We start from the raw sequence: 17740 nt of genomic DNA on the forward strand, positions 1-17740 counted from the left end.
GAAAAACACTCGGCCCCTCAGCACAGTGCCCAGCAGTGACCCAGATACACCAGACACACAGTCACATACAGTCCATGCATGCATACACTCATTGCTCACTGTTTGCATTATTGGTTTCTTGGCATTACTCTGTGCAGAGGTCTGGCACACGCACACACACACACACACACACACACACACACACACACACAGACACACACACACACACACACACAGGGGTATACAGATAGTGAGAGACAAACAGTTTAGATTAGGGGGGTCCAAAGAGCTGGAAAACTTGGTTATTTTGAAATGTGTGTCTGAGGTCAAATTGAGGGTGTATCAGTGTAAAGACAGCAAATGTTTCCTGTCTGCATCAGTAAAACACAAAGCAACAGAGGATGAAAATGTCCTCACCACCTTTTCTGTGAATACTGGCAATATTATATCACAGAAACCAGAGTTAGACTCCTGCACTCTACCAGCAGCAATACACAGTTGGTGTAAAACTTTTGCATAGTTGTGAAAACCTTTTGCATTAATGCTCAAATGAGCTTCTGTGAAAGGTGCATTGAAAGGAGATGTGAGAGTGTGTGTGTGTGGTTTCTGTAACAAAACAGAAACTCTTGTTTTAATCTGAATTTGAAGAGCAGGAATAACTTGCTCTGTAATTGAGAACTGAAATGAGAAGTTACTGGTGAGTCACTGTAAATGGCATATTTTCCTTTAAACTGAAAGCGTTACATTTCTAGAAATCTTTAATCCTCATATAAATACTTCTGGCCAAAATTGCAAAAATGGAAATCGGGGTCAAAATGGTTTTAGGATGTCAAACTTTCTGTAATAGTTGCAGGTCGTTATTTGCACACCTGTTACCTCCCTCTGCGCCGCTGTGAGGAACCAAATAACGTAGTTTTTCTTGTTAAAATGAGGTTCGAAAAAATATGAGACGCCTCAGTATGAAGGGGATCCCCGTCAGTGCTTCTCGCTGTAGCTGCCTGTGTGCGCTCCGAGCAGACAGCACCGCTGTCCAGAGACCGACAGAAAACTCAAGCTGCCACTTTTACGCACGGCGTTACAGGCGGCGAATGTAGAGAGAAACAATCATTAGTCCACGGTAATGAGACGACAGGAGCAAAAGGAGAGGTGGACTGGCGCTCACTGAAAACATGAAACAGTTTATTCTTTTATTAAAGCGTAGAAAGTTACATTTGATGAGGCAGAGTTGGGTCAGGGGAAGAATTTCTTGAAGCAGTTCGCTCTTGTTTTCTACTTGATTTAAATTCTTGAAAGACTTTGATTTAGACAGAGGAGGATTTTCTCTCATCCACTGCCACAGTTCTTCATTTGTTTTAACTTGAGAATGTGAGCGGCAGGATTTTAAAACTCATCTCGGTGTCGAAACACTTCGTAATCATCCGATAACAACTGTCACGAAATCCAAAAGCAACGGCAGGAGCCTGAATCCATGCGAGCTGAACTCAGCAGTATCCACCGCCAAAGTAAAAGCCCGGCAGCAAGCAGTGAACAAAACCTCGTTTTAATAAAAAAAACACTCCTATCAGTGATTTTAGTCCAGGCAGCCACCTTCACAGAGCCGGTAAAAGTCACCAACAGCCGGAGACTGACGCGCATAAAGTCAATATGAGCAGAAACAGTTTCGGGAAAAATCATTGAACCCATTTGGATCCGTGATGTGTGCCGGGGACGGAGCGTCTCTATGAACCATCCGTGGAAGTTAAGTTACAGCGAACACACACAATGCGATCGGACAAATCACACACAATATGCACACACACATAGCCCGCAGTAGCATCTGTGAGCCCGCTGGTGACAACTATAACCGTGATAAATAATAAGCGCGATAAGTTTCTACTCACTTCTCTCCCGTGCCTTCCTCCAAGTCGGTCCGTCGAAGAAAGGGCGAACACAAGAGACAGATCCGCACTCGCCGTTGAGATCAATGCCGTAATTTACCACGGCAAAGTGGAGACGTATGCAGGCCGTGCGTGTGCGCGGGCGTGAATGTGTGTACGGGAGGGAGCGAGAGAGAGAGAGAGAGAGTGGGAGAGATAAAGAGAGAGAGAGAGAGATTGCTCTTGTGCGCCGCTCTCCTCCCGGGATGGGAAGTGTGTAGTGTCGAGCGCACCCGGTCCGTTCGGCACTCTCGGCTCGTCGCGAATCCCGCTTTCTCCCTCCGACCGACGGCAAGACTCTCAGCAAGAAACAAGCAGAGACGCACATGAAGGATACGTGAAGACGCTGCGTCACCGGCCCCTGAGTGAGGTAACGGCTCCACCTGACCAATAAGGAAGAGGAGCCGGAGACGGTGGATTTTATTTATAAGGAGCCCCCAGAAAACAGCGCGCAGCCAGAGCGCAGAGGGAGAGGGAGGAGAGAGGAGCAGAGAAGATGCGGAGGGTAAACTGAAAGTCAGGTTCACCAACTTTTCTCATTAGTGGAGACGCTGCAGAAAATCGTTGTAGAGTTAATTTACTCCATAACTTAAATCCCATTTTAAGGACATCAGCTGATCCTTTTCCGTGTTTAAGCATGATTTGTTTTTTTTTCTCTTTAATTGAAAACTTAAGGGGAATCAGAGCCCAGTTTGTGATGCAAATACATCAATTTAACACATCAAAGCAGTAAAGTTAACATGTATATTTGTGTTATTCAATAAAAAATAGGGTACAACAATATGTGTGTGTACAGGTGCACTGCATGCGCTGAGCTCTATGATTCCTGAGATTTCAATAAACGGGCTTTTTACTGAAGTTTATGTTTCTTTTCATTGCCCTCGTTGCTTCATGCAGCCGGAATCGCGTTTGCATAATTGGAAACAACCGGGTTCCCCTTTGCGCTGCTCGTTGTAAATCACAAAAAGTTTCCCAAAACGCAGAAAAATAACACGATGCTTCTGGTGGGGGAAACCCCCCTCCTCTCCGGAGATCACTGTCAGGGCTGACAGGGAGTCAGTGCTCTGCTCAAGGACACTTCAGCAGAGCGGGAGCTTGCTTTGACGAGTCGCTCCGTTTGCACTAACCCAGCCCCACTGTCCGTGCGTCCAAAGGCACCGAGAGCTGTTCAATAAAACATCATCACGAGAATATGCAAAGACTGTATTAAAGCGAATTTTAACAGACAACGCTCCGAGGCCTTTCAAGAATCACCACTGAATCCCGAGCCGAGTTTTTATTTATTAAAAAAAAAAAAATCAGCTTCACTTGTCACAATTTCTATGAAAAAACCGGAGCGAGTTTGGCCTCATGAAAAAAAATTGTAAAGATTTTGGAGCCATTGTTCAGCTGAGTTAACATCAGGTTCCTACAGTGTCGAGGTTCATTGATGGCTCTGGCTCACAGCTTTCTTTTCTGGGTGCGCAGGTCGACCAAAAAAAAAAAAAAAAAAAAAAAAGCCAGAATTATTTCACAGACCGTTTTTGTAGGACGGATCATTTGTAAATCCACAAGCGCTCAACAGATGAATAAAACCAAAACCACACATAAAATACATGAAGCGAATGTGATCGTCCAGGGAAGTTAATAAGAATAATCAATTCAGGGGAAAATGTCCGTTTAAACAAGGCAGCGAGCTCTGCCTCTCTTTGTCTAATTCAGGTGAAATCTGTGAAGTTAAACTGTTTCTGAGGGGAAAGTGTGAGGCACATACAAAGGAAAAAACATGAAAATCAGACAAGTTGAACCATAGATGTCAACATTTTTGGTGTGATTTTTAAAAACAATTTCGAGCGGAATTGGATTGGAAATTTGCCAGATTCAAGTAAATATGGAGATATTTTCTTTGCTCATGCAAAGGTATGCCAGTGCGCTTCGTGTGTGTGTGTGTGTGTGTGTGTGTGTAAGGGGGCCACCTTATCAAAAACACTTGTATTTTCTACCATAATAAAGCGCATCTGTATTCAAAGTTGTTGAGATGAAACCATTTTCTTGAATACTGTGTTCATCTTGTTTTAAACGAGGCCGTTTGAAATGATAGGAATTGCTCCATTATTACCCAGTGTTAAATATCAGCGGACTCTCTAACAAACGAGCAGCATCAGGGCTGTGCACGGCAGTGCCACTTATCCAGCATCTCTCCTCTTAACCTAATTACGCACGGGAATAATCGGCATTTACACGAAGTTATGCAATTATTTAAAGTACTCTGCGGCAGTGTCGTGTGGTTTAATTTATGGAAAAAGACAAATATTAAACCCCAGTGTCCGGTAAGTATTTCCCCCGAGGAGACAGAGGTGCGTTTCGTGCTACACAGGTTGTCCGTGCATGCAGAGGCAAACAGGCCCCGGTTGTCTAATGATCTCTTGCCAATTATTTGGCAGAGACACGGCAACTGAACTTCACCATAGTGCAACACACAAAGCTCGCTTTTTTCCCAATTAACAATGTGCTGTAAAAGCTGTGACCTATTTGAGCGGCGGAGCCCTGGGTGATGCCGTTTTGCAGTTTAGTAACTTTCATATGAACTTGAGTATTTCCTCTTCACGTATGTGCGAGCAGCCGCGCATCTGCAGCGCAGGCACAGCTGGAGGAGGAGGAAAAAGAGCAGACAATAAAAGTCCAGTTTCTATCAAATGAGTTTGGCTCCTGGGATTGTGGATATATATATATATATATATATATATATATATTTGCGATTTTCTGAGAGTGAGGCCAAAATAAGACGGAGCTGTGTGTGCATGAATGTGCGCATTGTTATATGGTTGTCGGGAAGAATCCTGTTGTCTCATTAAAGAGGAGGGGGCAGCGTTTAATTTGGCTTATGACACAGTTTTGCTGCTGAAGATGGTTGGAATGAGACAATTAGGGGGGAAAAAATAATGGCAGTTTAAAGAAAAAGCCAAAAGGAGTAGGAGGGCAGCTGGTAAATTTATAACAGTAGAAAAAAACATAAGAGGATGGTCTTTTCTCAAGAGAGGTGTTGCTACTAACAGCCACATAAAAAAAGCTCAAAAGTGTAGATAATATTCACAAGTATGTGCTTTCACTTATTTGAAACTATAATTGGTGAGTATTGAAAATATTTGCAGTAGTTGTAGAGTAGAAAATAAATGTATTAATGTTTAACTAGTTGAACTCCCTGTGTTTACTTGCCTGATGTGGCGATGACCCCCACCAGTGTGTCTGTGTGTGAGAGAGAGGGACACGCACATAGAACCACTCTGCTTGCATTTGTGAAACAGAGAAAGAAAAGAAGGTGGAAACTGTGAGAAAAAAGAGAGTGTGGGATTGAAAGTGTGTTTCTGTGTGTGTTTCGGCCACGGTCAGTCACCCCTGAACTGTCCCTGCAGTTTATCCGCTGCAGCTGAATGCCGACATCCCAGAGTGACCCGATAACCCAAGTACCAACAGTGAGGTTTTTAATCAACCAGCCGCTGCTAATATTACAGGATTTAACCAAAGACCCAAACTGACAATCCAAACAAATGTAAGTCATGGTCAAACAGCACAGTATCCTTCATGTTCCGCCGGCAGTCTGAGCCAGTTTCCCCACAAGAGAAAAGGAAGCAAAAGGATGACAATAACACCTGAGATAGCTTTGAAATTGAGCGCACTATTCTCAAAATCTTTTTCCCCTTGAATGTGACATTTTTCAAGTTATCAGTGTCAATATTTAACGACTGTCTTTGTGATTTATTCAGCAGTGTCTTTCAGCTTGCACAGCACTGTAGTGACACTTTTACAGTACAAGGGTCACATATATTTACCTCGGAGGGAATGTCACCTCAAACCCCATTTTAAAGAGCAAAATTGAAACAACAGAGAGTGAATTAGGTTTAAAGGTGCTCCTTATACCACTTTAACATGGCGAGTAACTAAATCAAACACTTAAGATGCCTCTACCAGCCTCTGGTGGATTATAGGTAATGTATCACAGGGTCAGAAAATCTGCTGCATTTATTGGCGTCACAAAACAGGAAACAGTTTTATCTTGCAAGTCTTAAACAGTTTTATTCCAGCTCCACTTGTCTGTTTCAACCATTGACCGAAGAAGACACACACTTCATCAGTGATGTCAGCTTTACATGCCTGAGGTGCTGTTTGGTGCAGAGGGTTGGGGTTAATTTGTCTCACTCGCCTCTGTATCAGCAACCTACAGAAAATGTAAATTCTTACAAAGGTGGAGGAAGTCTGGCTGAAGCTGAGGTTGACAGAGCAAGTGGCAACTACGGTGACACCAAAATTCACTTCTCTTAATGTAACATTTAAAAGAATACACATAACAAGAAACTAATTTAAATACTGAGGTCTAATGAGCTCAGACCAGATGAACTTTGCATATCAACAGAAAACTTCAAACTTTTGACTGGACTTCCGTCAAGTTGGTGTTTCTGTGGGAGCCAACACTTAGCAGCCATTAGTGATGTTGCATCCTCAGGGACTTCTGTCGTGGCTTCAGCTAAAGCAGCATATTCCCTTTTCTTCCTAATGTCATCAAAAGTTCACTTTGCTAAAAGGTTGGCGTGTCACAAAATGACTTCTTACATGTGGCCAGACATGTGCACACACACACTGAGATGTGTCTTTTTGCAAAAGCAAATAAAATCTCTGTGGATCATCATCATGCTGAAAAAAGAGACGAAAAGGGAATAATGAAAATAAAATGGCAGAGAGAGGGAATAATGATAGGCCTGCTGCTGATGGAGGTCTGGAGATGGATGCACTGGTTTCTCTTTCTGTCTTTTTCTCCATCTCTTCCCCCTCCCAGTCTACTCTTTCTCTCTCTTTTTCTGCCCCTTTCTCTCTTTCTCCTCTTTCTCTTTTTCGTCTACTCTCTCTCCATCAAGATGCCATTATTCAGGACATTAGCGAAGAAGAGCTAAAAGCTCTCACTGTCGAGGAGGGTCCCAGGGTCCTTTCTGAGAGCAGTGACACAAACATGCACACACACATGCACACACACTTTGACTACAGAAGTAACATATAGTATAGGTGAAGAGGTAAGAGGTGGTAAAAAGGTCTTATTGGAGATATTACCAGGTATCTAGGCTCCTCTACTCTCCTGTGTGGCCAAAAACATGAACATTAGCTGACACAAAGAAAAATGAACAGTGCTCAATAAAGCAACACAGAGTGCCTTGCACTGAGCAGGCACTATGTCCTCTCAGGTTTATTTATACTTTGTGAACTTTAATGCACATCATCCTCTCTCTTTGCCTGTTTTTGTCAGCTTTCCTTTCTCCCTCCACTTTCGCCTTGAATAATCTGTGAAAGGAAGCTCAAAATTTCTGCATATTATGTGAATAAATTAGAGAAGTGAGCAATGCTCTGGATAATTTAGCTTGACCCAAACTTTATCTTCTGTGAAATTATCTACTGTATTTAGCTGTGCGTCTATTAATCAAGTGTGAAAGAATCTGTCAGTTGTGGGTGAAACTCAGACATGGTTTTGTCCACAATTGAATCTGTGAAAGAATTACCTTAGTACAAGCTGATCTGGTGCTCCAACATTCAGGCTACAAGTGTCTTTAAGAACACGTCTGTTTCTAAAATCTTGTGCACTAGTAACACTGGTTCCCAACTATCAAAAACAAAAGTAATTAAAAGTCTTCATAAAAATGTCTCAATCAGCATCATTACTTGCGGTTAGGGTTTGGATTGAGCAGTTGTGTATCCTCTCAGGACAGGTGAGCCATCAGCTTTCGGCCTCACAATACCGGAATAAATCTCACAGGCTTGGTTCAACTGTTTTTAATTTGGGTGAACCAGCCCTTTAAACTGTCTAAACTAGATATTATACAACTAAAATTAATCTTGATTCTGCAACTGCATGCCCTGTTTCTCCACCCCAAATTTATTGAGAAACCAGGTGTGGTGGAGAGTTTGCAATAGTATTTTCTACAGATTATGTTATGCACATATGTTACTATTTTTGCATCTACATTTTTTTGTTTTGTGTGCCCAGCAACTGGTAATTTAGTCCAGTCAGGTGTTGGATCACTTGACACTTTGTGGAAGTAAACTGTGAGTTGCAGAAGTGTGGTCATACTAGTATCAGCAACAGTGAATGTAATAGTCGTCATACTGATGCTGTGGTAGCAGTACTACCAATCATGGTACTGTAACTCTGTTAGTGGAAGTTGGTGCAGCTGTAGCAGTGGTAATGCTAATAGACGTCATTGTAGTGAAAGTAATAGTTGCAGTGTGCTTTTTGGCTCAGCCTCACTACACTGATTTTGTTGTCATTTATTATTGCATAGTGTTATCTTTCATCGTCTCTGCCTGTGTATAGAATAGCACAACCAGGCCACTCTTGTCATTACTGTACTTGAGTAAACCTGATACTACAACAACTCGGAGGCCTCTGAAAGTTCATTTCTGCCATTAACTTTAACTTTTTATAATTATTCCATTTCCTGAGCTCAGGGACTTGGAGGATATTCGTCATTCATCATCCTTCTTTCCCCCCGTTTTTTTTTCTCCCAGTACAATTACTGCAGTACAAAACCATCAAAATTATTCATCTGTTCCCTTTTTTTCAATTTACTGTTCTTTCTTTCAGTTCCTGTAATTCATGTGTTTTTCTTTCTTTTTATCAGACCTATGGAGCTCTACACTGCTCATGTATTTATTCATGTTTTTCTGCCTGATGGACGACATGGACAAGGCTGAATAGAGGCAGTGTGTATGTGTGTTTGCTTGTGTGTGTGTGTGTGTATGTGTCTGTAGCTTCACTGTATCCCTCTTCTATTGTGCTGATTCTAAGGGAAGGTCTTAATCTAGCCACTGCCATTACTACTGCTGAGACCTCCAGCCTCCACCGCCCCTCTTGCCCTGATGTGGTGCCGAGCCACGAAGGCCCATCAGTGGGCCGGCTGGCAAGCCAGATCAGGGTCTTGGGTCTGGGGCTTGGCCTGGATCCTCGGTCCTCATCCCCCAGCACCGACACCCCCTGCAGCCCCACAATGAAGCCTCCGACCTGGCCTGACTTGGCCCTGATGCCGCCTTCCTGGCTCAGGGCCTGGGTGGATGGAGGGATGGAGAGGGGGAAGAAAGCCTGTAGCTGGATGTGCAGTGGAGTGAGGAGAGGTGGAGAGGCTAACAATGCTATCAGAGAGCTGGCGTCCGTCTCCTAAGCACACACACACACACACACACGCACACATATACTGCTGTGTTTGTCTTTATTTATCACAGCTCTTCACACATAGACGACAACAAAGGAAGACAGAGAGTGAACAGAACAGAGAGGGTCCGAAAGAGGAGAAAAGAGAGAAAAGGCAGAGAGAAAGAGAGAAATTGAGTTGAGGGCATAAAAAGATGGATAAGGAAAGCCAAGTAGTAAATGGAAAGACAGAAGAGAGTAGGTAGAGTTGGAGAAATTAGAAATAGATAGAATAGAGAAGAAGTAGAGTGAAAGAGAAGATGCATCAGAGGTGGAGAGTTGAGGAGAAATAGAGGGAAACAATGTGAATAAAAGAGGGAAAAAGGCGGCAGTGTTTTCCATCAGTCTGTTGGCCGAAGCCTCGGTGACATTGTCAGGCCTTCTGGATCCCCATGGAAACAAAAATCAACATGTTTGCTTGAAATGCTTTCATTAAAGCCTTGTAGCAGAGCCAAAAACGCACGACGAGGGATGAGGAGATGCCGAATAAAAAATCCCCACACAAATAATGCAAACAAACAAAGGATAAAAAGAGGAAAAAAGAGCAAAAACAAACTTGGTAAAAGCAGTTCTGTGGGGCTTTTTTCCTTCTCTTTTTTTCACATCTACTCATTGACCCGTGTCGTTTTGTACACAATGTGACAGGCAGGCATCGCGGGGCGGATTTTCAGGACGTTTGTGAGTAGCCATCACTTTGGGGATGAAACCGTCCTCAGTGTAATAATGCTGCCATATTTGCGTGGGGTATTATAATGATAGCCCTTGGCACATTAGAATAAGCTTTGGAGAGGGAAAGTAGCTTAAACAAACAGTTTGAGTTTACTGACTTTTTTTTCATTTAATAAAAATCACAAAAGATAAAAATGAATTAACCCTTGAGCATTTTATCATCTGATGAACCTCGTTCATAACCAGCTTTTAGTAATATAGTAAATAAAACTCTGTTGAAAGCTAAATGTTTAAATATAATGATACAAACAAAAAACAGTGTAATTGACATTTTTCTGTTATTTCATGTAATAATTTAATACATACAATACAGTGGTAATCTTTATGAATATTGACTCCATATCCATGTTGCCCCAACAAAGACGGGAAACGAGCTGAATATAATCAAGCAAAGAGAAAGTAGGACGTGTGTGTGTGTGTGTGTGTGTGGTCAGACCGACTCTCACACACACAGCTCGGCCATAACAACAGTCAATTAAAGCTTCCTCTTCTCCTCCTCTCCGTTAATTGAAATTGAATTACAGAGTTTTACCTCCCGTCCCTTTGACTGAGCACGTAAGGAAACGCCCGGGGCTGATCTCCAGCTGATCTGTGCTCCCGTTTAACCAAGGAAGAAGTTTAAGGTAAAAACACAGCAAGTAATAAGGTTGTTAGGGTATTAAATACACTAACGTACACACTCAGGCGTGCGTGAACATGTGCATACACACATATGAGCTTAAGTAACAAGGTAATTATATTGCAAAGCTCAGTCTAGCTGAAGTAAACATGTCTAGAAGGAATGTATTTAAGATGTGACTCTAACGATCACATCACATTTTATATTATTTCTATATTTAATAGTTTTTCATTTCTTTATTTTACCTTGTTACATTTCAAATGCTGGGATATAATTTCTGTACTAATACTGTAATATTGCATTGCTCATAATTAATAACATCTTTGACAGCCTCATAGTTGTTAACTGGGGACCTGTATACTTTTAAAAGGCAAATGTTTTTTCAAGTGGGCTGTACAACAGATGAATTAATGTTCTGTCCTTCACTCCAACATCAATATGAGGCCTCTCTACACCTGACTGGAAAAGTGAACATGACTTACTGAGCTGTCTTTGATTTTGATGTATGATTATCAGAGCACAAAAACAAAATATCTATTCTGGAAATATTGCCAAGTTTCTCCTTCAACCAATTGACTGTATCTGATAATACCTAGGTTTCATTATTAACAAGGTTATGAGCGCTTTTAAAGGCTTCACTCACTATAGTTTGCTGATTACTCAGGTTCATACAGTTGATCTAACTGGGCTGAATCATTTCCCAATGCTCTGGATGTTTTTGTGAATAGGGGTAAAATTCCTTATCGGTGCCAATACGTTTTTAAGAGGATCAGGTATTGTCCTGATTTGACTGATGCACATTAAATACATCACTTTTAAAATTAACTATTGTTCTGTCTCTGCCAATATAGTGTTTAGTTGCACAGCATCCCTGGTGCCTACTATTGTTTTAGTTATCACTATATGACAAGACTATATCATACAAAAACTAATCATACATGTTGTGGTCTGGCATTGCAGTGATCTTGTGCTGCTGGTGTTTCCTCAGCATTTGGAAAACTCTCCACTTTCTTGATTTCCCATTACTTTTCTACCTGTTAGCACAACATGTGAAGAACTGCTGATCCTTCCAGCAAGTGTGTCCTCACTGTTTATGTCATATTAAGGCATTTTTGACACTGTATTTCTACATGCAGCATTATTAATTCACATTTAGTCTTAATGAAAAGCCACTTTTAAAAGGCATTTTTAAAATCTAAATTCACCTCTCTTTTCTAAAGTTTTTCTCCTAATTATCTCACAGTCACTGTCTCAAGTGTCAATTTCTACTCTGGCCATATGTGTTTGAAAGCCTTTTTTGAGTTTGTTGCAGTTTGTGTAGTTTCATTTTTTTGTTTTTTTTTTTTAGAGCAGAGGAGTTTAAGGTAGAGGGACCCACACGAGATGTGTTTAAATGGAGATGGAGGTAAAGTACAAGTTGAGACAGGCAGGTTGATAAAAAGGGAAAGGATTGAAAGATAAGAGGGACTAAGTAGAGAGAAAAACTGTATAAAAAAGTAACAAAAGGAAAAAGGGCAGAGAAAGAGCAAGAAATGGGAAAATAGGTTTATAAAAAGACTAAAAAACTGAAAAACTAAGGGTTAGGAAACAGAATAAAGAGACAGAAAGCAAACAAATGAAGCACAGAGACCTGTGCCAAGCTGTGATTTCCCAGTAAGAGTTAGCTCTTCATCTGCTGGTGAACCCAGCCCTTCAGGAGAACAAAGCCAGCACATACTGAACTCGTTTATCGTCCATTTTTCATCTCTCCTTTTTTTTCTACATGCAAGAGCTCCCTCCCTCCTTCTTTCTTTTTCTCTCTGACACAGTGGGATAACCCACAACCTCACAACCTCACACCTCCCCTACTGCTTCACACACACACGCGCGCACACACACATTCTTTGCCAGATACTGATGGACATGCAAGAGTGTCGCACTGACTCACACATATACACTCACATGAACAAATGCATCTGTCTTATCTGTGACTATCAGCACTGTGAAGTTCCCATAGGATTCACTTGGTGTTGAGACTGCGAAACAGCATGTCGTTGATTTGTATTTGAAGATGTACATTTACAGTATTTCCTGTCAGTCATCAGCTCACTCGCCAACTTTTTCCCTCTTGTCAGAATTAATGGGAGAAATGTTTGGACTTAAGTTTTGCGAGTGTCACCCCCACCCCCCACCCTCCCACTTTGCACACCTCAGTCCACGCCTCTCCCCAGTGCAGGTCAAGAGGCGGTGTGCTGACTCCGCCACCTGCTGTCTGACAGCATAAACATAAACAAACCAAACACTTATTTCCTCCTGATCCGTACCCCGCAATCACAGCACCAGTAAAACCTCACACTCCATTTACCTTCAGTGCAGGTGACTGCCTGGGCACTGTGTCTTTGTGCGTGTGTGTGTGTGTGTGTATGGGAGAGAGTGAATGAGTTAGACTGGACATTGAAGGAAGTGGAAAAAAGATATCAAAAGCTAAAGAGAGAAAAGGAAAAGTAGTGAAAAAGAGAGAGATGGCTAATTAAGACTCAGTATATGGCCAAAAGTATGTAGACACCCCTTATCTGGGACCTGTTTATATGATTTTGGCACTTATTTCCAGTTAAGGGGAATGTTAATGTGACAACGTACAATAGTGTGCTCTCAGCTTTGTGGCACCAGTTTGGGGAAGGCCCCTGACCTCAAACTCTTCCAACACCTCTGGGATCAACTGAGCTGCAGACCATGAGGCAGGCCTTCACCCAGCATCGCTGCTCAGCTTCACTAATGTTCTCGCGGCTGACTGGGAGCAAATCCCTGCAGCCAGGTTCCTAAAGTCTTCCCAGGAGAGTGGAGGCTGTTATAGAAACAGATTAATGCCCATAGTTTCGGAGATACTTACACATATTGATGTAATGTCTAGTGTCCACATACTTTTGTCCATACAGCGCAGAAAGAGAGCACATGCAGAAATGGGAGATGGCGCCGTATTACAGCGTCATCACAGAGATGGCTTGACCTACCGCTCACCCCTCCATCTTGTTTGTGTTCTGGTTTATTTGTTGGAAACAACAACAACAGCAACCAGCCTCTGTAATTATTCCTTAGTGCTGCTTCACTCACTGTAATTATACACCCATACGGTGTGTGTGTTTCACACATGTACACGTCTGTGATAGTAGATGTGAAAGTGGAAATACTTGTGTTTATGTGTCGGGATGTGCGTAGGGATGTGTGTGTGTCAACAACAATTACACACCCATATTGGCCAGAAAGAGAGGAAGAGAGAGCGAAAGTGAAAGAGACGGATGAAGAGAGGGAGAGGGGGATGAAGGGACAACAAGCTGAGGTCTTTGTTGCTAAATGACAGTGATTCACCATCAGGCCACCCATTTAGTTTAAGTGTGCTGCTCATTTGCTTGCGTGTGTGTGTGTTGATACAAAGGGGGTGTGTAAAATAAAGATGAGAGGATGTAATAGACATAGAGGAAGAGAGAGGCAGCAGGACAATGTTGTGGAAAGTGTGTGTGTGTGTGAGAGAGAGAGAAAGAGAGAGAGAGAGAGCACTCTCCCTCTTTCTCCCCTCTCAGTGTCATCAAGAACTGGCAGTAAACCAGACTCTGTGTGTTCATTTGTGTGTTTTAGTCTGTGTATCTCTGTAAGTGTGCAAAAATATGTGTTTGCATGTGCAGCAGCATCTGCATTTTCTGTCTCACATTAGTGTGTGTAAACATCTGTGCTTGTGTGTGTGTACGTGCACAAGGTAAATGATAGTTAGCTTGAGCCCTCTCCTTGTCGCTCCTGTCATGCAGAAATTTTTGAGTTTTTGGTTCGTCTGATTTTCAATCTGGCATATAACCACCCTCATTGGGAAAGTTTAAACTGCACCTCTGAGGTCTCTCAGGAAATGTTTCTGTGTTTTTCAATCATTTCATTTCAATCGAAGCTTTACCTTGTCCTTTTAAGGGTTGCAGTGTAACCACATGTCTCTGAAAACAGCTTTTCTCACAGCTCATTTAAAATCAGACTCAGTAGGGAATTCAGAATGATGATCATTTCAAGCATCTGATTGAAATGACCACTAATCTTAATTACACATTCACAGGTTTTGGTTTTCATTTTGCAGTGAAAGCTACTGACAACTATTTTTTTAACTTTTGTTTTCTGTTTTCTGTTGTTTCTAAAACTTATGTAGTTTCAAACAATGCCGGATGATGATACTAACTACTGTGATGTCGAAGAAAGTTTAGTTATTTCTCTGTGTTTGACAGGAAATAAAGGTCGACATGATCTAGCAGTGATATGAATCTGACCACAACTTCATGTTGGATTTAAGTTCAGGCACCGAGCGGGTTTAACAAAGTCTACAGGCACATCATATGAGTACTTTCTTGTCGTTCTTCTTTCCTCAGGTAGATTCTGCTGAGGCGTTCCCTTGCCCCTCCAGCTGAGTCTTATCCATTATTAATGTCTGAACATGGTCTCGGAGGATCTGCCATCCATTATTAATGCCTTCTGATTTCTCTCTTTCTCTCCCAGGATCTCCTTCTGTCTCCACCTCATCCTTTTCACTGTCCCTCCTTTGATCCGTTCGTCCCAACTTCCATCCCATCGACCGTCTGGAGAAAAGCTAATAACAGGTGTGTCTTCCTCCCTCATCATGATATCTCCTCCTCCTCCGCCTGTCCTCCCATCTTCAATCTGTCTGTCATTCTTCAGGGTAACTGTTTTTTTTTTTTTTTTGGTTTTTTTTAATCAAGGTGTTAAACGCGCTGAGTGTGTGTGTGTGTGTGTGTGTGTGTGTGTGTGTGTGTGTGTGCCACCTGGGTAAGGCGCCACTTTGGCAACCTGCTAAATGTGCGTGTGTGTTTGCATTAATGATTTATGAAGGCTTGTCTAACTCCTTGAGACAATTAACTTGCACACACACACACACACACACACACACACACACCACCAACTCACACATCATCTGTCTTGTGTGTTTACTCACACCTGCCCACTGTACTGTTTTTAGTTCACATCTGTCAACACACATTAACAGTCCCAACTAAGACATCAACAACAACATTGGGTTAGACACATTTTTCAAGTGCTGCACGTGTCATTTTAACATCTACATATGTTTACCTTCATTTAAGACATAACTATTATAGATTTACTGATATAGTAAAATAAAGTAAATACAGTAAAATAAGTATAAGTTTTGCATAAGGACTGTAATGGCTGGGGTATGGTCGCAAATATCCAAAAGGGTTTCAGTACAAGTAGTTTTTATGAAGCATACTGGCATCTTAAATCTTTGTGTCTCACTGTGGCGGATTATGTGACAGAAGATGAAATTACAACATGTTTATGTTCTGCGGTGAAGTCAAAGAAAGAAGAGGCAAAAATTGACTGCAGGGCTGGTGACAAAAATCATTTTTGTAAAATACTAGTAACAGCAGCCGTTTAAGACCAGGCTGTTATTACCAAGGTCTGTTGCACCATGGTACGACATTTAACATGACTAAAATTCACCTTTATGTCAAACTTGCCACAGATGTGGATCTCACAATGGAGTCTGAGTACCTGTTTAAAACTGTGATGCAGAACAGACTCAGTTACTGTCTTAGACTCGGTCACAGAAGGTTCCTGCTTGTACAGGCCTGTATATTTAACACAAAAGCATGAATAGGCATTATCATGAATAAACTAAACAAAATGTAAAAGTCCAAATGAGATGCTGCTTTCAACGGTTCGATTTGACAGATCCGTGATGGGTTAGACAGTCGCCAACAGCAACATCTTAAAGCACTCTAAACCTGCTGGTGTGGGATTCACAAATATTTTTTTTTGCAAATGAACTCATACATGGTTCAGTAGAGAATCTGACAAGAAAATTAAAAGATAAAATAGGAAGAGAGAGGCTGTGTACAGGATGTGTGTGTGTGTGTGTGTGTGTGTGTGGCAGGAACAGACGGTACTGGCCTTTTGCTGGCACATGAGTGTATTCAGGTGCAAGGATGTGTGTGTGTGTTTGTGTGTGTGATGACAGTTATTCTTTCCTCAGGTGCATCTAGGAGGGGAGTACTGGGGTGTTGTCTTTTGGCAGGAGTGTGTGTGTGTGTGTGTGTGTGTGTGTGCACGCGCTCCTGGATCATCTTCCAGAGAAACGAGAGTCTGTAATTACTGTTGTAGGAAGATTCTTGCCAGCCACAGAAGAACCAGACATTCATCTTATGACACACACACTCTCTGTCTCTCACACACACACACACACACACACACACACACACACACACACACACACACACACACACACACACACACACAATTATCTACCTGTGAAGTATAAACTTTCCTTTCCAATTACAGACTCTCCCCTGCCTATTAAACACAACTTGAACACAAACCACCGTAATGATTTCCTCTGTGCAGCTCAGGTGTTGGTGATATCAGTATCTTAAAGTGCAGAAAGCCATTAAATAACCTCAGTGTCTTTACTTTGGCTGGTAGTAGTTCCTCTCGACTACTGAAAGTAAAGTTTATCATGTTCAGGTACATGTTTGCCAATAACCTTGTCTAGCAGTTTCTAGCCTGGAGGCTTGGATCCTTTTTTTGGGTCACGGCTGCACAATTTTTTATTATTTTTTTAGGACCTAGTTTTTTTTGACTACTGGACAGTGTTACCGCTTCAACCAGTTATTCAAATGACATCCAATTAAAGTAAAAATCACTGTTCACATCTCATAGGAATCTGAGTAGAGACTGCTGTGCTTTAAGTGGGGACAAGTTTGATAACCACTTCAGATTTCGACAAGTTCAACATTTTTTGATTCCCTCAAAGGCTAAATGTGGACATACTTGCTCATAACTTAATATAAAATCCACATTTGAAAGGTATGACAATAGAGAACGTGTCTCATATTCAGAAGTCGACTATTGTGGAAACTCATTCGGTATTTCCTCATATACTGTTGTTTGTCTGGAACAACACTGAACGTCTCGCTTCTTCACAGATTCTTGTAATAAAGTTTAAGGGATTTTAATTAGTAGTCAATCTGCTTTTGTATCCATGTGATCTTTATAAATGCCACATATTCAACAAATAACAATTAGGCTTAATTAAGATGATTAAAAACTCCCATCTAATCCGGCAACACACCGTGTTTATATCTTACACTGTATGAGTGTGTATGTGTTCCTCTCCTCTTCATGCTTGACAAATCAAGAAGATCACTGTATAATGACTGCATAACAAGTATGTCCTTAAGATACACAGACATGCACCCACTCACATATACATATTCGCAAACAAACATGTCCTTAAGACAGACGAAG

The 17740-nt window shown here is 41.7% G+C and overlaps 1 protein-coding gene and 1 long non-coding RNA gene across 8 annotated transcripts in view; one reads left to right on the top strand and one right to left on the bottom strand.

The window, feature by feature from the left end:
• Positions 1–3388, bottom strand: part of LOC139609761 (prospero homeobox protein 1-like) — a 38044-nt gene extending 34656 nt beyond the window's left edge. The window contains exon 1 of one of the 2 annotated variants that reach the window (XM_071464724.1): positions 1860–3388. The gene's annotated coding sequence lies outside the window, so the exon portion shown is untranslated. Of the gene's footprint in view, positions 1–848; positions 1816–1859 lie in introns of those variants that run through there. The other variant, XM_071464725.1, reaches the window with a different exon arrangement.
• The window catches only part of LOC139609766 (uncharacterized), a 177757-nt gene that overhangs the window by 79804 nt on the left and 80213 nt on the right, over positions 1–17740 (top strand). For all 6 annotated transcript variants that reach the window (XR_011685350.1, XR_011685346.1, XR_011685349.1 and 3 more), the window contains exon 7: positions 14957–15057. This is a non-coding gene — a long non-coding RNA (uncharacterized lncRNA). The remainder of the gene's footprint in view (positions 1–14956; positions 15058–17740) is intronic.

This window comes from Trachinotus anak, unplaced genomic scaffold, assembly GCF_046630095.1.
Source record: "Trachinotus anak isolate AG129_WGS33_773 ecotype Australia unplaced genomic scaffold, CSIRO_AGI_Tana_v1 ptg000026l, whole genome shotgun sequence".
Taxonomy (NCBI): Eukaryota; Metazoa; Chordata; class Actinopteri; order Carangiformes; family Carangidae; genus Trachinotus; species Trachinotus anak.